The following is a 19,968-nucleotide window of genomic DNA, read 5'->3' on the forward strand; positions in this document are numbered from 1 at the left end:
CTGTCTCAAAAAAAAAAAAAAAATTAGCTGGATGTGGTGGTGCATGCCTGTAGTCCCAGCTATTCGGGAGGCTGAGGCAGGAGAATCACTTGAACCTGGGAGGTGGGGAATCATTCCAGCCTGACTCCAGCACTCCAGCAAGACTCTGTCTTAAACAAACAAATAAATGAATAAATAAAAATCAAAACTATTCCCACCATACAGCCAACCTAGTGTCCTGTCGCACCTCTGTCAGGAAAACTAGTCACACACTCCTGACATGTCATATGATTTGTCCTACTGACTTTACACACTGTGTTTTCACACTGTTTCTTCAAGATACGCATCATTGTCTTTTCTTTCTCTGTTTTCACCAGGGCTGGGCTGTAGGCCTGACTCATGCTCTGTATTGTAAACTCTGTTCCTGTCTGTGCCTCTCTCCTGCTCTCCAGGCTGTCCTCATGGTCTCAGCCATCTGCAGGAGCTCCTCCATCCTGGGCCCCTCTGTCCCTAGAAGGTTCCTCTGTAATCACTCTCTCTCATTGTCTGTATCCTTAGGCAGCCCGCCTGAGCCCTCAAACTTCCACACTTCACTGGTTTTTTTCTTACCTAGAAGGAGATTTGAAAGCAGAGTGACTTTTGATTAATTACATGCAAATTCATGCGTGTCTTTTCCTTAAAAGTGCTCTTTCATGGAGCAACCACAGATTTTTAAATGGAAGGCATTGTAGCAGTTTAAACTACATTATTCTTTTATTTTAAAAGGTATATACATTGACTGACAATAGACTATGCTCAGTATCGTAATATGAGGAGAGAGATTTTTAAAAAATAAGATAGTTGGCCCATTGCAGCGGCTCATGCCTATAATCCCAGCAATTTGGGAGGCTGAGGCAGGTGGATCGCCTGAGGTCAGGAGTTTGAGACCAGCCTGGCCAACATAGTGAAACCCTGTCTCTACTAAAAATATAAAAAATTAGCCGGGCATGATGGTGGGTGCCTGTAATCTCGGTTACTCGGGAGGCCAAGGCAGGAGAATCGCTTGAACCCGGGAGATGGAGGTTGCTGAGATGGCACCATTGTACTCTATCCAGCCTGGGCAACAAGAGCAAAACTCTGTCTCAAAAAAAAAAAAGAGAGACATAGTCATTACTACAGGGAGAATACCATATGGGGTACGGATAAGAAAAATGTTGTAACAAATATAATATAAACAGAACAGGATAAGTCTCAAGAGAAGTCCCAAAGGGGGGTTATGGGATATTGAGGATAGCATATTCAAAAAGCTAGCTCAGGGCATCCTTTAGAGAAAGGGTACCTTTGAGAAAGTTGATGTGAATGACAAAGGGGATTGGGAGAATGATAAAAAGGTTGGAGAAGGGAGGAGAAAGTAGGAGCAAAATGACAAATTGGATGCACGGGACGATCCAGGAACAATAAGCAGCCACTGTGGAATTCCACATCATCACTGGAGCTGCCTCAGAGAGCCCAGCACCCATGGTCTAGGAATTCACGAAATTAATAGGCAGTGATAACCACTGAAAATGTTAGAACAGAAAAGCAGCATGATCGAAAGTGATCAATGAGCCTGTTAAACGAAACACCCCTATGAGAAGGGAAACACGACACTGTTAAAATGTTAACAGGGTTCTATCAAAATAATTCTGTTAGTGGAGTTGCTGGGAAACATAACATTACATTTAGCCAAATGCCCTGCCTAACGGGATATGCGTATTACCAATTTGCAGTGATTATAGCACAGAAGTGTTCATTACCACAGCAAACTCGGTGAACATAATACGGCTTTTCTATGATTCTGAAAGAATTTCAGAAACTTGCAGCACATCTGAGTTACTTTCATGAGCAGAGGCTGTTTACAAGTTTATTGGGACTGTTTCATGAAGTAGTTTAGATAATTATCTGCAGCCATCTTTTTGTTTCATTTTATTACAGATATTAGCCAATCACTGCAGCTGAGTCACCAGAATAGTGGCTATTTAGTTATCCAGACGTAAGGTTTGATTTTTCCATACCTGAGCTCAGCCTCTTCTGATTCTGCACAGGGTAGCCTCTGCTCTTGTGGGCTGACCTGAAGCTTGCTACTTCAAGGCAACTCAGTCACTCTGCTCTAAAATTTAGATGTTTATGTAGATGCTTCAATGTAATATTTTGGTTTCTCTCAATGAAAAATTTAAACCTTATATCTGGACTGATTCTCACCCTTAAAGATACACCCCTCCTCCCTTTTCCTAGACTTAGTCTGCTTACCGGGAGAGAGGCCCCCGCCTTCAGCCTTGGCTGGCTTCCTGGAGATGTCGAATCTCACTGGGCTGAGGAGCTCCCCCGTTGATACCAGTGCATCCGCTGGTGCCAGGGGACCTGGCCCCGCCATTGCTGCCGGAAGCTTAGTCACATCTTCCCCAAAAGGCAGCACTTCCTGTCATGCATTTTTGCCTCCTAAGTCTAAAAACTTCTCTGAGGGCCTACAGAATACCTCTGTGCCCAACTGGCATTAAAGGGAATCGGGAGGCTTCACATTTACATACCTATTTATTTATTTAGACCCAGGCTCTCAAGCATTTATTTATATACTTATGTATTTGGGTGCAGGCTTGCATTTATTTATTTACTTATCTATCTGTATATTTAGAGGCAGGCTCACATTTATTTATTCATTTATTCATTTTCTTATTATTTTTTTAAAATAGGGTTTCTTTCCGCTGCTCATTTAAACATCACCTCGTCCTGTGGCTATAAAATGTATGTCAGCTGAGACTCAGGCTTATTCATCTTTAAACCCTCACACCTAACATAACACCAGACATTAGTAAGACATGTGGAAAATCTAATTATATTATGAAGGACAGAAAAAAAGTAGAATGAATGTTACAGAAGAAGCGGTCATACCTGAGAACTTGGTAAATTCCAGTGTGTATAGATTGAATTGTATAAATCCAGCAAACTGACTGAGCAGCCTAGTTATGAACATCAATAAAAACTGGATAAATCATTCAAATGATGAATTAAAACAGACCAATAAACTTGTGGAATTATTTTAATTAGTGTCCCTAGTGATCACAAAAAAGTATATGAAATGCATTGATTTTTTAGAGTCAGGGCCTCACTCTGTGGCCCAGGCTGGAGAGCAGTGGTCCAGTCCTGGCTCACCGCAGCCTCATACTCCTGTGCTCAAGTGGCTGTCCCACCTCAGCCTCCTGAACAGCTGGGACTACAGGTGCCCACCTCCCTGCCCACCAAATTTTTGCATTTCTGGTAAAGATGGAATCTTGCTATGTTGCCCAGGCTGGTCAAGAACTCCTGCACTCAAGTGATCCTCCTGCCTGGGCCTCCCAAAGTGCTTGGATTATAGGGATGAGTCACCATGCCCAGCTGAAATACCGCTATTAATGAAAATACTGCTCCCAGGCTAAAGTAATATAAACATTTGAATGTTTATGTCTTTTGCATAAATTAGCTTAACTTTTTAAAAAGCAGTTTGGCTAAATTTATCAAAATAGAGTTAGTGATTCAATTACTCAAAAATCTAACTAAAGAGTGTTTAAAAGACTTTATGTACAAGTGTTCAGCTTGCTATGACTTATAATAGAAAAGCATAGGAGACCATTAAATGTTAAGTATGCTTCAAGAGTTCAGTAAATTATGGTACATTTACCTGAATAATTATTAGACTCAGTTAATTACATACTTATAAGTTTAAGTAGCTTGGAAGCAGAATTGAATTTACATTAAATATAAATACAATACATTGTAACCACAAATATTTACTCTAAGAAAACAGAAAGAACAGAAAGAACAACAGAGAATGAAAAGAAAGACACACAACACTGAAGAGGAATTCACAAAAATACTGAGAGGCTTTCTTTAAATCACATCAATACTGTGGTTTTCTTTCCTTCTTTCCTCGTTTTCAAAGTTGCTCTAATCATCTTTATTACATATATAATGGGTAAAATATAATTTTTAAATATTATTGAATTATTTTCAAATAAATTACTGCAGTAGCTTTAACATTATTGTTTAGATATTTGGCAATTTAATATTTTGATAAAGATAAGTTATTTGAATAGCAGTTGTTTCTGTACTTTGCCAAATATGTACTAACGAGGTCAACTTTTGGGAATGCTACGTGCCCTTTCTGAAGCTCAGCTTTCTCGTATGGAATGTTAGCAGTAACTACCTCACAGGGTTTGTGATGTTTTTGAGGAGATAACACTGAAAGCTACTACTCTAGAATGTTCGTTCTTTTCTCCCTGCAAGAATATCTTTCTGACATCTGATAGCACAAATCGCCATCACAGTCCACAGTTGAGCTGTGTACCTTACAGCCTCTTTAAGTTGGAAAAATTAAATCAAATTGGAGAGACAGTGTATTGCATTTGCTTGATATTGAGGTAAAATTCATCAGTAACAACAAGAAATTTTTATCTAGTCTTAAGGAAATTGTACGCTCTTAGGGAAGTTTTTAAATAGGCTTTGGAATGAAATACTTACATCATTTCTAATAGGATCCAAATACCATTAAATCTCTTAGACTGTTTGGGAATAATGGTACAAATACATTTTGGAAAAAATACAAGTCTTGTCAATATGCTAATTTTACAGGCATATTTGTACTTGACAACTGTGGGTATTATTTTAATTAGAGTCATACTTACATTCTAATATAAGAATTACTACTAAAAGCAGTCTTAATTTCCATCATGAAAAATTTATTATATTCTTTTTCTCTTTATTCTTGAATCTACACTCGCTGCAAATTATCTTGTCTTTTTAAATTCCTAGCTTGAAGCAGTCTTCTTGTTTTCTACACTTCTGTGCTATTTATATGTTATCTTTCTTTCTTCTTCAGTTTTCCCTTCATTTAAACTTTGGTGTGATAAAACTTAAGAAAATAATAATAATAAAAGAATTTTGCTGGTTTTAAATAAAAATCGATTCAGTGTTATTTCCATTTATTTCCAAATACACTTCAGTGAGACACAATGAAAAAAATAAGGAATAAACAAACCTAAATCATGGCTATATTCTATTTTATCTAACCTCATAAAACTTTTGAATAATGATAATTTAGACTAAATTGTTTTATTTATTTATTTATTTACTTTTATTTATTTATTTTTTTTAGTCGGAGTTTCGCTCATTACCCAGGCTGGAGTGCAATGGCGCGATCTCGGCTCACCGCAACCTCCACCTCCTGGGTTCAGGCAATTCTCCTGCCTCAGCCTCCTGAGTAGCTGGGACTACAGGCACGTGCCACCATGCCCAGCTAATTTTTGTATTTTTAGTAGAGACAGGGTTTCACCATGTTGACCAGGATGGTCTCGATCTCTTGACCTCGTGATCCACCCACCTCGGCCTCCCAAAGTGCTGGGATTACAGGCTTGAGCCACCGCGCCCAGCCAAATTGTTTTATTTTTTGCCCTACTCCCTATATAATTCCAATTCAGTCTAGTTACATTATATATGCAAAATAAACCTTTTAAAGGAATATTCTCTCTCTTGAGCCACCAGCATAGCGTCATAATAATGTCTCCCCATTTACATGTACAGCTTGGCATATTTAAATCTGAGTCTTTGTGGTAAACTAATGACTGAACTGGTACAACTGAATGTCTCTACCATTTTTTTCTCTTTCTCATTGTTTTGTAAATATATAATATTTAATTAAGGTAATCTAAATTTATTTCTGCTATTAGTCACTACTAATACTTTAGAGCAATATTCCATGACTACAAATATATAATACGTGTCTTGGCAACAACTTATACATATATTGTGCCAATTTCCCAATTTGAAAAACATATACTGGCAAAATTAGACCTGATGATTAATTTATACGCCAAATGTGTCCATTTTGCTGAAACCTGCACTTGAACATATCACTTTGGAGGAAAATTTAACTGAAATGTTAATAGAGAGGGACATTTAGTAGTGTCATTAAGTGAGCTAACCCTATAAAATAGATATTAACTGTCTCTCCAGACTGAGAGATTGTGAATTTTACCGCATCCGCCACCATAAGACATTTCGTGTGGTCACCTGATGGCAGCCAGCAGCACTGCGCTGTGTCTGTTTATTTCTTACTGAGCTGACTAAAATGGCTTCTTCTACTTTTCTATAGAAGCGTTTACTTAACACACAATAATTTTATTTTTTTATTTTTATTTCAATAGGTTTTGGGGAAGAGTTGGTATTTGGTCAAGTTCTTTAGTGGTGATTTCTTAGATTTTGGTGCACCAATCACCCAAGCAGTGTACCCTATACCCAACGTGCAGTCTTTTACCCCTCACCTCACTCCCAGCCTTTCTCTGAGTTCCCAAAGTCCTCCGTATCATTCGCTGTTTGTTTTATTTTGTTTTGTTTTGGAGACAGACTCTCTCTCTGTCACCCAGGCTGGAGTGCAGTGGTGCAATCTCAGCTCACCGCAACCTCTGCCTCCCAAGTTCAAGCAATTCTCCTGCCTCAGCCTCCCAAGCAGCTGGGACTACAGGCACACGCCACCATGCCCAGCTAATTTTTATATGTGTAGTAAAGACGGGGTTTCACTGTGTTGGCCAGGTTGGTCTCGAATTCCTGACCTAAAGTGACCCATCCACCTCAGCCTCCCAAGGTGCTGGGATTACAGGTGTGAGCCACCACGCCTGGCCCCTTATGGCTTTACACCCTCATAGCTTAGCTCCCACTTACAAGTGAGGACATACGATGTTTGGTTTTCCATTTCTGAGCTACGTCACTTACATTAATGGTCTCCAGTTCCACACAGTTCACTGTAAATGCCATTGTTTTGTGTGTTTTTATGGCTGAGTAGTATTCCATGGTATGTGTTTTATATATATATATATATATCTCATAACTGTTTTATCCACTCATTGACTGATGGACACCTGGGCTGGTTCCACATTTTTGCAGTTGTGACTTATGTTGCTATAAGCTCATGTGTGCAAGTGTCTTTTTCCTAAAAATGACTTCTTTTCCTCTGGGTGGATACACAGTAGTGGGATTGCTGGAGCAAATGGTAGTTCTACTTTCAGTTCTTTTTTTTTGAGACAGAGTTTCGCTCTCGTTACCCAGGCTGGAGTGCAATGGCGCGATCTTGGCTCACCGCAACCTCCACCCCCTGGGTTCAGGCCATTCTCCTGCCTCAGCCTCCTGAGTAGCTGGGATTACAGGCACGTGCCACCATGGCCAGCTAATTTTTGTACTTTTAGTAGAGACGGGGTTTCACCATGTTGACCAGGATGGTCTCGATCTCTTGACCTCATGATCCACCCACCTTGGCCTCCCAAAGTGCTGGGATTACAGGCTTGAGCCACCAGGCCCGGTCACTTTCAGTTCTTTAAGGAATTGCTACACTTTTCCAGACTAGTTGTACTAGTTTACATTCCCACCAGCCCTGCAAAGGTGTTCCCTTTTCATCACTTCCGCACCAACATCTATTATTTTTTGATTTTTGGATGATGGCCATTCTAGTGGGAGTAAGGCGGTATCACATTGCAGTTTTAGTCTGTAGTTTCCTGATGATTACTGATGCTGAGCGTTTTTTATGTTTGTTGGCAATTTGTATATCTTCTTTTGAGAATTGCTCATTCATGTCCTTAGTGGACTTTTCGATGAGATTGTTTTTTTCTTGTTGATTTGTGTGAGTTCCTTGTAAATTCTGGATTTTAGTCTTTTGTCAGATGTGTAGATCACAAAGATGTTCTCCCACTTTGGGGGTTGTCTGTTTACTCCACTGATTGCTTCTTTTGTTGTGAGAGCTTTTTAGTTTAATTAAGTCCCAACTATTTGTTTTTGTTGCATTTTGCTTTTGGGGTCTTGGTCATAAAGTCTTTACCTAAGCCAACGTCTAGAAGGGTTTTTCTCATGTTATCTTCTAGAATTTTTATGGTTTCAGGTCTTAGATTTAAGTCTTTGATCCATCTTGAGAAATTTTTATATAAGGTGCAAAATGAGGATCCAGTTTCATTCTACACGTGGCTTGCCAATATCCCAGCATAATTTGTTGAATAGGGCGTCTTTCCCAACTCTACGTTTTTGTTTGCTTTGTTGAAAATCAGTTGGCTGCGAGTATTTGGCTTTAATTCTGAGTTCTCTATTGTGTCCCATTGGTCTCTGTGCCTATTTTCACACCAGTACCATGCTGCTTTGGTGTCTATGCCTTTATAGTATAGTTCAAAGTCAAGTAAGGTAGTGTCTCCAGATTTGTTCTCTTTGCTTAGTCTTGCTTTGGGTATGTGGGCTCTTTTTGTTCCATACAAAATTTAGGATTCTTTTTTCTAGTTCTGTAAAGAATGATGGTGGTATTTTGATGGGAATTGCATTAAATTTGTATATTGCTTTTGGCAGAGGGTCATTTTTACAATATTGATTCTACCCACCTATGAGCATGGGATGTGTTTCCACTTGTTTGTGTGGTCTGTGATTTCATTCTGCAGTGTTTTGTAGTTTTCTTTGCAGAGATCTTTCACCTCCTTGGTTAGGTATATTTCTAAGTTTTTTGTTTTTTGTTTTGCAGCTGTTGTAAAAGGGATTGAGTTATTGATTTGACACTCATCTTGGTCACTGTTGGTGCATAGCAGAGTTACTAATTTGTGCCTATTTATATTGTACCCTAAAACTTTACTGAATGTATTTATCAGTCCTAGGAGCTTTTCAGAGGTGTCTTTAGAGAATTCTAGGTACACAATCATATTATCAGCAAACAGTGACAGTGTGACTTCCTCTTTGCTGATTTGGGTGCCCTTTCTTTCTTTCTCTTGTCTGACTGCTCTGGCTAGGACTTTCAGTTCTATGTTGAATAGAAGTGTCAGAGTGGGCATCCTTGTCTTGCTCTAGCTCTCAGGGGGAATGTTTTCAACTTTTCCCAATTCAGAATAAAGTTGGCAGTGAGTTTGTCATAGGTGACTTTTATTACATTAAGGTGTGTCCCTTCTATACTATTTTGCTGAATATTTTAACCGTAAAGGGATGTAGGATTTTGTCAAATGCTTTTTCTGCATCTATTGAGATGATCATGTGATTTTTGTTTTTAATTCTGTTTATGTGGTGTTAACACATTGATCGACCTGCATATGTTAAACCATCCCTGCATCCCTGGTATGAAACCCACTTGATCATGGTTTTATAATAATGAATTATTTTGCTATGCTGTTGGATTCTGTTGGATTTTGTCAAGAATGCTTGCATCTATGTTCATCAGGGATATTGGTCTATAGCTTTTTTTTCTTGTTAGGTCCCTTCCTGGTTTTGTATTAGGGTGATATTGGCATCATAGAATAATTTAGGGAGGATTTCCTTTCTCTATCTTGTGGAATAGTGTCCACAGGATTAGGACCAGTTCTTACTTGCGTGTCTGATAGAATTCAGCTGTGAATCCATCTGGTCCTGGACTTCCTTTTGTTGTTGGCAATTATTATTTTAATGCCTAATACTTTTTTTTCACTTTAAGTTCTGTGATACGTGTGCAGAACGTGCAGGTTTGTTAATAGGTATACATGTGCCATGGTGGTTTGCTGCACCTCTCAACCCATCATCTAGGTTTTAAGCCCCGAATACATTAGGTATTTGTCCTAATGCTCTCCTTCCCCTTGTCCCCCACCCCCCCAACAGGCCCTGGGGTAATTTTTTTAAATTCGTATTTCAATCTCACTGCTTCTTATTGGTCTGCTCAGAGATTCTATTTCTTCCTGGTTAATCTAGGAGGGTTGTATATTTCTAGGAATTTATCCACCTCCCTGAAGTTTTCTAGTTTATGTACATAAAGGGCTTCATAGTAACCTTGAATTATCTCTTGTATTTTTGTGGTATTGGCAACGCACAGTAATTTCATGGTATTCAATTTCTCTTTCAGCATTCAGATACTTTTTTCTAACTTAATCACCTGTAGAAAGCAGGAGCGTCCAGAAGTAGAGATTAACTGTGAGCCGAATAGACATTTTCATCACATACAGAAAAACCAGTGTTACACATTTGTTCGGCAGTTAAATTTCCCTCACATGGAGGCTGGTGATGGTCTTCATCAATGCGGGATTGTCAGTCCTCCTCTGGTACGCATATTTGCTCCAGATATTATAGTTTAATGACCATTAATACACATCTTTAGCTTCTAGGAGAGCCTTTACAACACTGTGGTTTTTGTTCTGTGGGATGTTGGCACTCCGTTTGAAAATCCAGTGGGCCCCCAATCACAGGCACTCAACAGAGTTTCTTGAGAAAGCTTTTGAAATCTCTTTCTTAAATAACATTTATCGATTGTGACTCTTAGTACCTGGTCTTCGATTCTGTGTGTGTCACTGCTCCTTGAACCTCCCAAAGACCTGGCTATTGGTTTGCTTATTTTCTGACTCCTTGTGTAGTTAAAATACAGTAGATTCAGAAATTTATATACATGAAAGTTAGACAGAAATTCATACTAGAAGTCTACATATAATCCCAAAATTATATGAGATAATTATTGCTCCACTTATTTAGAGAATGCCATAAAATAAAGTCATGTTCTTCTTCTCCTAGCTCACCTTTTGGCATTCCTTAATGACCATATGCACAGAAGGCAGACATCACAGAAAATAAGAGAAAGAAAATTGAAAAGTCATAATCACCTATAGCTGAAAAGTATTTTTTTTTTTTTTTTGAGACGGAGTTTCGCTCTCGTTACCCAGGATGGAGTGCAATGGCGCGATCTCGGCTCACGGCAACCTCCGCCTCCTGGGTTCAGGCAATTCTCCTGCCTCAGCCTCCTGAGTAGCTGGGATCACAGGCACGCGCCACCATGCCCAGCTAATTTTTGTATTTTTAGTAAGACGGGGTCTCACCATGTTGACTAGGATGGTCTCGATCTGTTGACCTCATGGTCTACCTGCCTTGGCTTCCCAAAGTGCTGGGATTACAGGCTTGAGCCACCATGCCCGGCCCTGAAAATTATTTTTTAAGGGCAAGTTCACCATAGTGAGTTGCATGCAGTTAAAAATCTAAATTACATGAAAAACTTTAGTTCTGCTGTTATCTTCTCTTTGCATAGTCCTTTAACCATGTGTTAACCAAAATTTTTTTTTTTTTTGACAGAGTCTCACTCTGTCAGCCAGGCTGGAGTTCAGCAGTGCAATCTCGGCTCACTGCAACCTCTGCCTCCCGGGTTCAAGCGATTCTCCTGCCTCAGCCTCCTGAGTAGCTGGGATTACAGACACACACCACCACACCCAGCTAAGTTTTTTGTATTTTTTGTAGAGATGAGGTTTCACCATATTGGCCAGGATGGTCTTGATCTCCTGACCTCATGACCCACCTGCCTCGGCCTCCCAAAGTGCTGGGATTACAGGCGTGAGCCATGGCGCCTGGTTGTTTTTTAGTTTTCTAGTCTTCTTATTGAAATGTCTTTCCCAGAGTCCCTACTGCTAATGTACTGTCTTATGGAGAAAGAACACACTAAATCTGCAGTGGTCAAGGCCAGCTCATCATTTGGCCATTGGAAACTACTATGTCTTGTGGCAAATGTGGCCACCATCAGACTCCGCCATGGAATTTGTAAATTCTGCTTGCTTCAAAGTCCCTGCTGAGAATGTATCATAACATTCATTTTTCCTGTTTTCCATTAGAGTAGAATCCACAAAGTCAAATGATTAAAAATTATCATATAGAGAAATTGTTATATTTAAGTTATCAAATGGCTGGGCTTTGAACATTTTAGATAAAGTAACTTTGGGCTCAATTGTATAATTAATGAAAGGTGGAAGACTTTTAAATGTACATGAGACGTTTGTTATTTTTTTAATAAAACTTAATTAATTGGGATTGACAACACTCATAATAATTGCTATCAACACTCATAATAATTCTTACAAAGGCCTGAAGAGGAGTGGTGTTTCCAATTGCAAAGCTTATGAGTGAGAGAAAGAGAGAGAGAGAGAGAGAGAGAGCAAAAGAGAGAGAGAAAGAGAGAGCGCATGCCCACTGCCTGGCTCCTCGGGGTGGGAGTCAAACCAAATTTTCAACATTGTTATTAAAGACGAATACAGAAAACAGCAGCAGGTTAATGATATTTTCAGCCATGGCCAAGTTAGAATGCAATAAACCCATCAGAGAACAGAAGAAAAATTCAAGAGTTGAGTTGAAGAGTGATAATTAAGAGGAAAGAACTGAATGAATTTCCATGGCAAATCAGGAGCTTAAGCTTCTGGAGAGCATCAGAGTGGGAGGATGCAGTCAGAAGGAATCCAGCTATTCAGCAGCTGGAGAAATGAGAAAATAGGGCGGTCCAGTGCAAACCGAGAATCACAACAAACACCGACTGCATAGCAGTGTTGGGCTGGTGTGGCAGACAAGAAAGGCCAGAGCTGGCTGGAGCAGAACACCGAGAGATGTATTTCAACCTGAACAGAGAAGTCAGGGCTTGTTAAGGGAGTCCCTTAGTCCCTTGACTTGTTGGGAGAGTAGCTGGAAGTCTGAGAGCTCGATGATTAATTTCTATTAAAATCACAAGTGAAATTGATGAATTAAGGACCAGAAATCTAGGAGTCTCCATCCTACATCTGTTCAACTGTCAAGGTCTGCTGATTCTCTTCACTAAATATCTTTCGCATCTGCTCTCACCTTATTTACCACCCTAATCCAAACCACCATCACGCCTCACACAGGCAGCACAAGACCCTCCTAAACGGCGTCCCACAGCCGCCTCCTTCATCTGCTTTACCCTCCAAATGCTCACTAGAGGGGTGGTTTAAAATGCAGGTGGTTACTGCTAGCCGATTCACTGCCTTTGTATAAATCTTTAAAGGGCCCTTTCCTCAACACAATTTACTTCCATCTGTCAAAACACTGTCAGGAAATACTTATTTTGTTAGAACAACCCATTTTATCACCACCTACCAGAAAACCACTCTAATAAATAGATAAATATCAGCTGTCCGCAATGTGAGTGGCACTCACCTAAACAAGGTACTTTTTCATGCACCCCAGGTGCCATGATGGGTACAGTAAGGTGTTGTGACATGCGTGTTGTGATGTGTGTGGGAACACGTAGCAGCCCTGCGTGTCACTCCCATGATGAAAACTTTCCATAGCATCTTTTTCCCCCAAGGTAATGGCTTGAAATTAACATATCGTGTAAGGCTCTAGATTGTTCTCTGCCTATGCTGTTCTATGGGCCAGGGATGTCTTCTCAACCCCACCCCTCTGGCTCTGCTCTCTCTTACTCATCCTCGTTTCCTACATGCGAATGCCATTTCCTTCAGGGTGTCTGTCCTGAAGACTGGATTAGAGACACCTGAGCCCTCTTTGTACCTTAGAGCAGCACACGTTCTTATCCAGTGCTCACCTAGAAGGCAGGCTGCCTGAGAGCAGACAAACCCGCCAGGCTGGTTCACTGCTCTGCGGTTCTTCACCAGTGATTTTCATACAGTAGGTGTTTAACGCCAATCTGTAGAATGTGTAAATGAAAGTTGAAAATACGTGAGTGCTACATAATAAGCCGGCATCTATTGAATTACGAATTATAATGAAAAATACTTTAAAGAGAATAAAAATCAAAGGAAGAAACAACATGAAATGAACATTTGGAAGCTTAGATTTGAGCTGTGCTAAATGCCTCCAGTCTGTCCTGCTCTTGACTGTGAATTCCAAGTGGATTACCTTCCTTAAACTGAACTCTGTATCATGAAATACTATAGAAAAGCTCTTGCTTCTCCATGTCAAATTTAGGTTCCTTCCAAATACAGTTGATATTTTGGTTAAAAAGTCTTGGTAGCATTGTAAATAAAATATTACTTGCAGAAAGTAATAAAAAGGTACAGTAAACAAGGTTGTACAGTCACTTGTAGAAACTTTATATTTAATTTCAAATAGAAGAATTTGTGAGTTTTCTTCAGTAAAGATTTCAAATAACCATATAATCAAGTAAGTATATTCATTTTTTCCTCAGAGATCAATAGGTTAATAAGCTCTATTAGCCTACATAAATAAGTAAATATTATTAACAAAAGTAATTTAAAAATAAATACTATTTTTTCCTTGCAACTTTAGAAAATACACAGTAAACAATGCATACAAAAAAAATGACAGTTGCCATGGATTAAAGACAAGCGTAAGACCTAAAAACATAAAAACTCTAAAACCCTAAAAGAAAACCTAGGCAATACCATTCGGGATACAGAAATGGGCAAAGACTTCATGACACCAAAAGCAATTGCAATAAAACCCAAAGATTGGCAAATGGGATCTAATTAAACTAAAGGGCTTCTGAGCAGCAAAGGAAACTATCATCAGAGTGAACAGGAAACGTACAGAATGGGAGAGAATTTTGGCAATCTATCCATCTGACAAAGGGTTAATATCCAGAATCTACAAGGAACTTAAATAAATTTACAAGCAAAAAACAACCCATCAAAAAGTGGGGGAAGGATGTGAACAGACACTTCTCAAAAGAAGACGTTTATACGGCTAACAAACATATGAAAAAATGCTCATCATCTCTGGTCATCAGAGAAATGCAAATCAAAACCACATTGAGATACCATCCCATACCAGTTAGAATGACGATCATTAAAAAATCAGGAAACAGGCTGGGCATGGTGGCTCACACCTGTAACCCCAGCACTTTGGGAGGCCAAAGTGGGTCATAAGTTCAGGAATTTGAGACCAGCCTGGCCAACATGATGAAACCCCATCTCTACTAAAAATACAAAAATTAGCCAGACACAGTGGCACATGCCTGTAATCCCAGCTACTCAGGAGGCAGGAGAATCACTTGAACCCAAGAAGCAGAGTTTGCAGTGAGCCGAGATCACACCACTGCACTAGCCTGGGTGACAGAGAAAGATTCCATCTAAAAAAACCAAACAAACAAAAAAAAAAAAACAGGAAACAACAGATGCTGGAGAGGAAGATGGGGAGAAATAGGAAAATTTTTAAACTCTTGGTGGGAGTGTACATTAGTTTACATTGTGGAAGACAGTGTGGCGATTCCTCAAGGATCTAGAACCAGAAATACCATTTGACCCAACAATCCCATTACTGAGTATATACCCAAAGTTATAAATTCTACTATAAAGACACACGTATGCACATGTAAGCTTATTGTAGCACTATTCACAATAGCAGAGACTTGAGCCAACCCAAATGCCCATCAATGATAGACTGGATAAAGAAAATGTGGCACATATGCACCATGGAATACTATGCAGCCATAAAATAGAATGAGTTCATGTCCTTTGCAGGAACATGGATGAAGCTGGAAACCATCATTCTCAGCAAACTGACACAGGAACAGAAAACCAAACGGCACATGTTCTCACTCATAAGTGGGAGTTGAACAATGAGGACATATGGGCACAGGGAGGGGAACATCACACATCGGGGTCAATGGGAGGGAGAGCATTAAGAGAAATACCTAATGTAGAGGGCGGGTTGATGGGTGCAGCAAACCACCATGGCACATGTGCACCTATGTAACAAACCTGCACGTTCTGCACATGTATCCGAGAACTTAAAGCATAAAAAAAAACCTGACAATTGCCTTTGTGTTCATACTAACGACCAACAGATAACCAGGAAGACTTGCCGTGTCGCCTGGAGAAGAAAACCTTTCTTCTCCCAGGTCAGAGGAAGAAAATCAGGCAGTTGATGGGGAGATGTTAGAGACGTAAATCTGAAGCTCCAAGGAGTCCGTCCAGGCCGGCAGTTCACCACCAAGTGCAGAGGGGACTGTGCGAAAAGAGGGAAGACAAGGGGTGAAAAGTCCCCTCGATCTTGTCCAAGGAAAGTTTCGCTTTCGTTGTTCAAATCAGATGACGTATTGAAGCAAAGTTAGCGTATTTGTTTCTAATGTCTTTTCAGCTCTTCCACAGAGATACATATTTCCGTCATGCTCATCCTTTTCCAAGTAACAGGTCGAAGGCACACCAGTCCCTAAGACACTGCTCCTGAGTGACTAGGCCAGGCGCTATGGCTCACACCTGTAATCCCACACTTTGGGAGGCCAGGGCCGGGAGTTCCAGATTAGCCTGGGCAACACGGCAATACTCTGCCTCTACCAAAAATACAAAAATGAGCCCGACATGGTGAAGTGCACCTGTAGTCCCAGCTACTCAGGAGGCTGAGGTGGGAGAATCGCTTGAGCCTGGGAGGTGGAGGTTGCAGTGAGCCGAGATCGCACCACTGTGCTCCAGGCTGGGGGACAGCGCAAGACCCTGTCAAAAAAAGGAAGAAGAGAGAAAAAAAGAAAGGGATGGAGGGAGGGAGGAAGGAAGGAAGAAAGGGAAGAAGGAAGGGAGGGAGGGAGGGAGAGAGGAAGGGAGGGAGGGAGGGAGGGAGGGAGGGAGGGAGGGAGGGAGGGAGGGAGGCAAGAAAACGGAGTCACTAATTAGACGCATTAACTTTCCACGGGCACTTCTGCCTGAAAATGTAGACCAAGGAGGAACTGGGAAACACGGATATTGTAAGAGGCAAGGGTTTCCTTGGCACTCAGGCCTCTCACCTGGAGGACCAGTGGCCTCACTCCATCTGGGCAGTTACTTCGTGAAATGCGGCAGCCGTCATGGGTTTCCGTGTGGAGTTGACTCTTCCTTGCTCAAAGGCATTTCAATGACTTTCTGCCATCTTTCCTAATTTTTCCAGTTTTCAGGTGCTCTCATGAGCACTGGGACTCTGTGGCTCTTTGTACCCTGTCCTTAGAGTTCTCTCCTCCACAATAGGTAATGCCTTTGCCCCCTTTAGTGGGCTCAGCTTCACCTCAGACCCCAGGACAATCCTGCTCTTAGTGGGTGAGAAACTAAAACTGTTCACAGGGCACCATTTAGGAAGAATTTATTGAGTTCCTTCAACAGACACAATCTTTCCTAACCTCATGAAACTCCACCTAATGGAATTGAGCGTTTTCATTGCCAACCCTCTTATTTATAATAAGGAGGTCTCCGTCTGGATCCCCTCAGGTGAGAGGCCTGAGTGCCAAGGAGTAACCTGTATAACCTTTATGGTGCCTGAACTTCTGCCGGCTTGGGTCTTGCTTTGCTCCCGTGATTCCCGTCATCTCTGTAATTTGTAGACTCAAAATAAAGTGCCTCGATGGGGATCGGATCACTTGCGCAGGAGCTGTCTGCATGGATTTCCCTCTCTTGCCGGTTCTCCACTCTTCTCTATCCATGTTTATTCCCACGAAAGGTCTCCCTGACGTGGACTAGAAGCCTACGGTCTCATGTGCAGGCTGTCAGTGTCACTCCTGGGTTCTGTACACCGCCCAGCTGGGTGAACACATCTCAGTGCCTCTCCATATGATCTATTCCAAAACCATTTCAGCCTGTTATCTCCCGTGCAGAGAGGCCCTCTGTGTGGGATGAAGATCACAGCTCTGGCTTCCTGAATGGCATCCTCTCTGCCATAAGCCTTCTCCTGTCTTCCACCTGCTCTCCACGGCCTCCCTTCAATCTCCTTCCGCAAAGCTGTAAGTTACTAGTACTTTCTATCTGCTGCATCCTGGACTCAGTGTTCCATATGCAGGATCTCATTTAATTCTCAGAACAGGCTGGTGCAGTCACCACTTTCATTCCAATTTTGAGTAAATAATAAGCTAAGGCTTACAATATTTAATGACTTGTCTAATAATAAGACGTAGAATTCGGACTCAAAACAAAGTCTCTTTAACTCAGAAGCCCACATTTTAGTTACTAGCTGAAAAAGCCTTTCTTAGCTCAGGGGTGACTGAATTACTAACCTTCTCTGAATGGATGCCCCCTTCTAGCCTGAAAGGGTCAAGATTAAACTTCAGCCAGAAATGATTGGCCTTGGAAGTACTGTTGATCAGACACTTAATTGATGAGATCGAAAGAGAAATGTGCTTGGAAGAATCGGGCAGACTGGAAAGTCAACCACAGACTCAGCCACAACCGGGGATCAGCCCACAGAGACCGCTTATGACAGTCCGCAAAAGCCTAAGTGGGTCCGAAAGATAGCAACAGCCCATTTCAAACACACGCAGTGTGCATCATCCAGGGATCTGGTCTGTTAGCTCAGGGTCCATTTTACTGCCCACACTGGGACAGCCAGACAGAGCTCACCAATGGGCAATAATATCCCATTACAAATGTTATCTGCCTGGCCATCCTATCACCAGCACACTCTGCCCTCACTCCTTCCTTCTCTCACTTATTTTTTCTCATTCTGGTGTTGACATTTTAGTAATATTTAAGAAGCCGACATGAAAGTCACTGGTAAACCTTGCTCGTGAAAACCCTTCCAGCCGTGGAACTCGAGATTCCAGGAATCTTAAGAATCTTTCCCTCTTTTTTTCTTTCTTTCTTTCTTTCTTTCTTTCTTTCTTTCTTTCTTTCTTTCTTTCTTTCTTTTTCTTTCTTTCTTCCTTCCTTCCTTCCTTCCTTCCTTCCTTCCTTCCTTCCTTCCTTCCTTTCTTTCTTTCTTTTCCTTTCCTTTCTTTCTTTTCCTTTCCTTTCTTTCTTCCTTTTCTCTTTCTTCCTTCCTTCCTTCCTTCCTTCCTTCCTTTCTTTCTTTTCCTTTCCTTTCTTTCTTTTCCTTTCCTTTCTTTCTTCCTTTCCTTTTCTTTCTTCCTTTCTTTCTTTCTTTCTTTCTTTCTCTTTCCTTTCTTTCTTTCTTTCCTCTCTCTCTTTCTCTCTTTCTTTCTTTTGTTCTTTCTTTCTTTCCTTCCTTCCTTCCTTCTTTATCTGTTTTATTTAAAAACAAACAAACAAACAAAAAAAAAACCTGGGTTTACATACATTTATCCACGCTAAGAATACACAAACCAATTTGAAACATCAAGTACTTCCTCTGGGCTAAATTTTGGCTGACTTTATACCTGTAATAATATAAAAACCTTCTGAAAATTTAAAATTTTTAAACTTACCGGCACAGCACTAAAAGCATTGTTTGCGTTTCCCATTGAAACCTCATGAATATATCCTAGGAGGCAATATTATTACTATACCTTTTAGAGATGAATACACCAAGAGTTACAAAAGTAAATTTAAGTAGCTTTTTAATTTAGAAAAGTAAAATTGGGGCTGGGGGCGGCGGCTAGCACCTGGAATCCCAGCACTTTGGGAGGCCGAGGCGGGTGGATCACGAGGTCAAGAGATCGAGACCATCCTGGTCAACAAGGTGAAACCCCGTCTCTAATAAAAATACAAAAAATTAGCTGGGCATGGTGGCACGTGCCTGTAATCCCAGCTACTCGGGAGGCTGAGGCAGGAGAATCGCCTGAACCCAGGAGGCGGAGGTTGCGGTGAGCCGAGATCGCGCCATTGCACTCCAGCCTGGGCAACAGAGCAAGACTCGATCTCAAAAAAAAAAAAGTAAAATTAAGTATCTAGAAAAGCAAGATGGAACCGGAATTCAAATCCAAATATGTCTAACACTAGTGCTCAAACCATTAACTAACTATACACACTCTGCTGTTAACTGAGAAATAAAGACACGTGGCTTCAGCCACTTAGGAGTTGCCCGGTTTGAGGCAAGTTCATTAACTTTCATTTATTTCTCTATAAAATGAAAATCGTAACGACATTTACCTTCTAAGAAGGTTGCATGAATTAAATACAATAACATGAAATTAGATATACAGTGTATGGCTAATTGAAAATCACTGTTTTTTTTTTTAACAGTAAATTCAGCTGACTCAGTAGAAAAAATTTTCATAACATCCAAAAAATAGTAAAATGAATAAAAATATTTTGAAAGATGAATGTTCCTGAAGGCAGTCTAGAAGAAGTAATAATTCAGCTCCTCAGTCTTACTTCCTATATTTAGGCCAATAAACTCCATTGAAAAAAAGTATGATAGCTTTCTGTTTACAAATTTTATATTTGAAGAAAATATACACATATATATTTATTCTTTTAAAAAGCCTACTTGGGGCCAGGCATGGTGGCTCATGCCTGTAATCCCAACATTTTGGGAGGCCAAGGCAGGAGGTTGGCCTCAGGACAGGAGCTGAAGGCCAGCCTAGGGAACACAGCAAGACCCCATCTC

Source organism: Callithrix jacchus, chromosome 3 (genome assembly GCF_049354715.1).
Source record: "Callithrix jacchus isolate 240 chromosome 3, calJac240_pri, whole genome shotgun sequence".
In the NCBI taxonomy this organism is placed as follows: domain Eukaryota; kingdom Metazoa; phylum Chordata; class Mammalia; order Primates; family Cebidae; genus Callithrix; species Callithrix jacchus.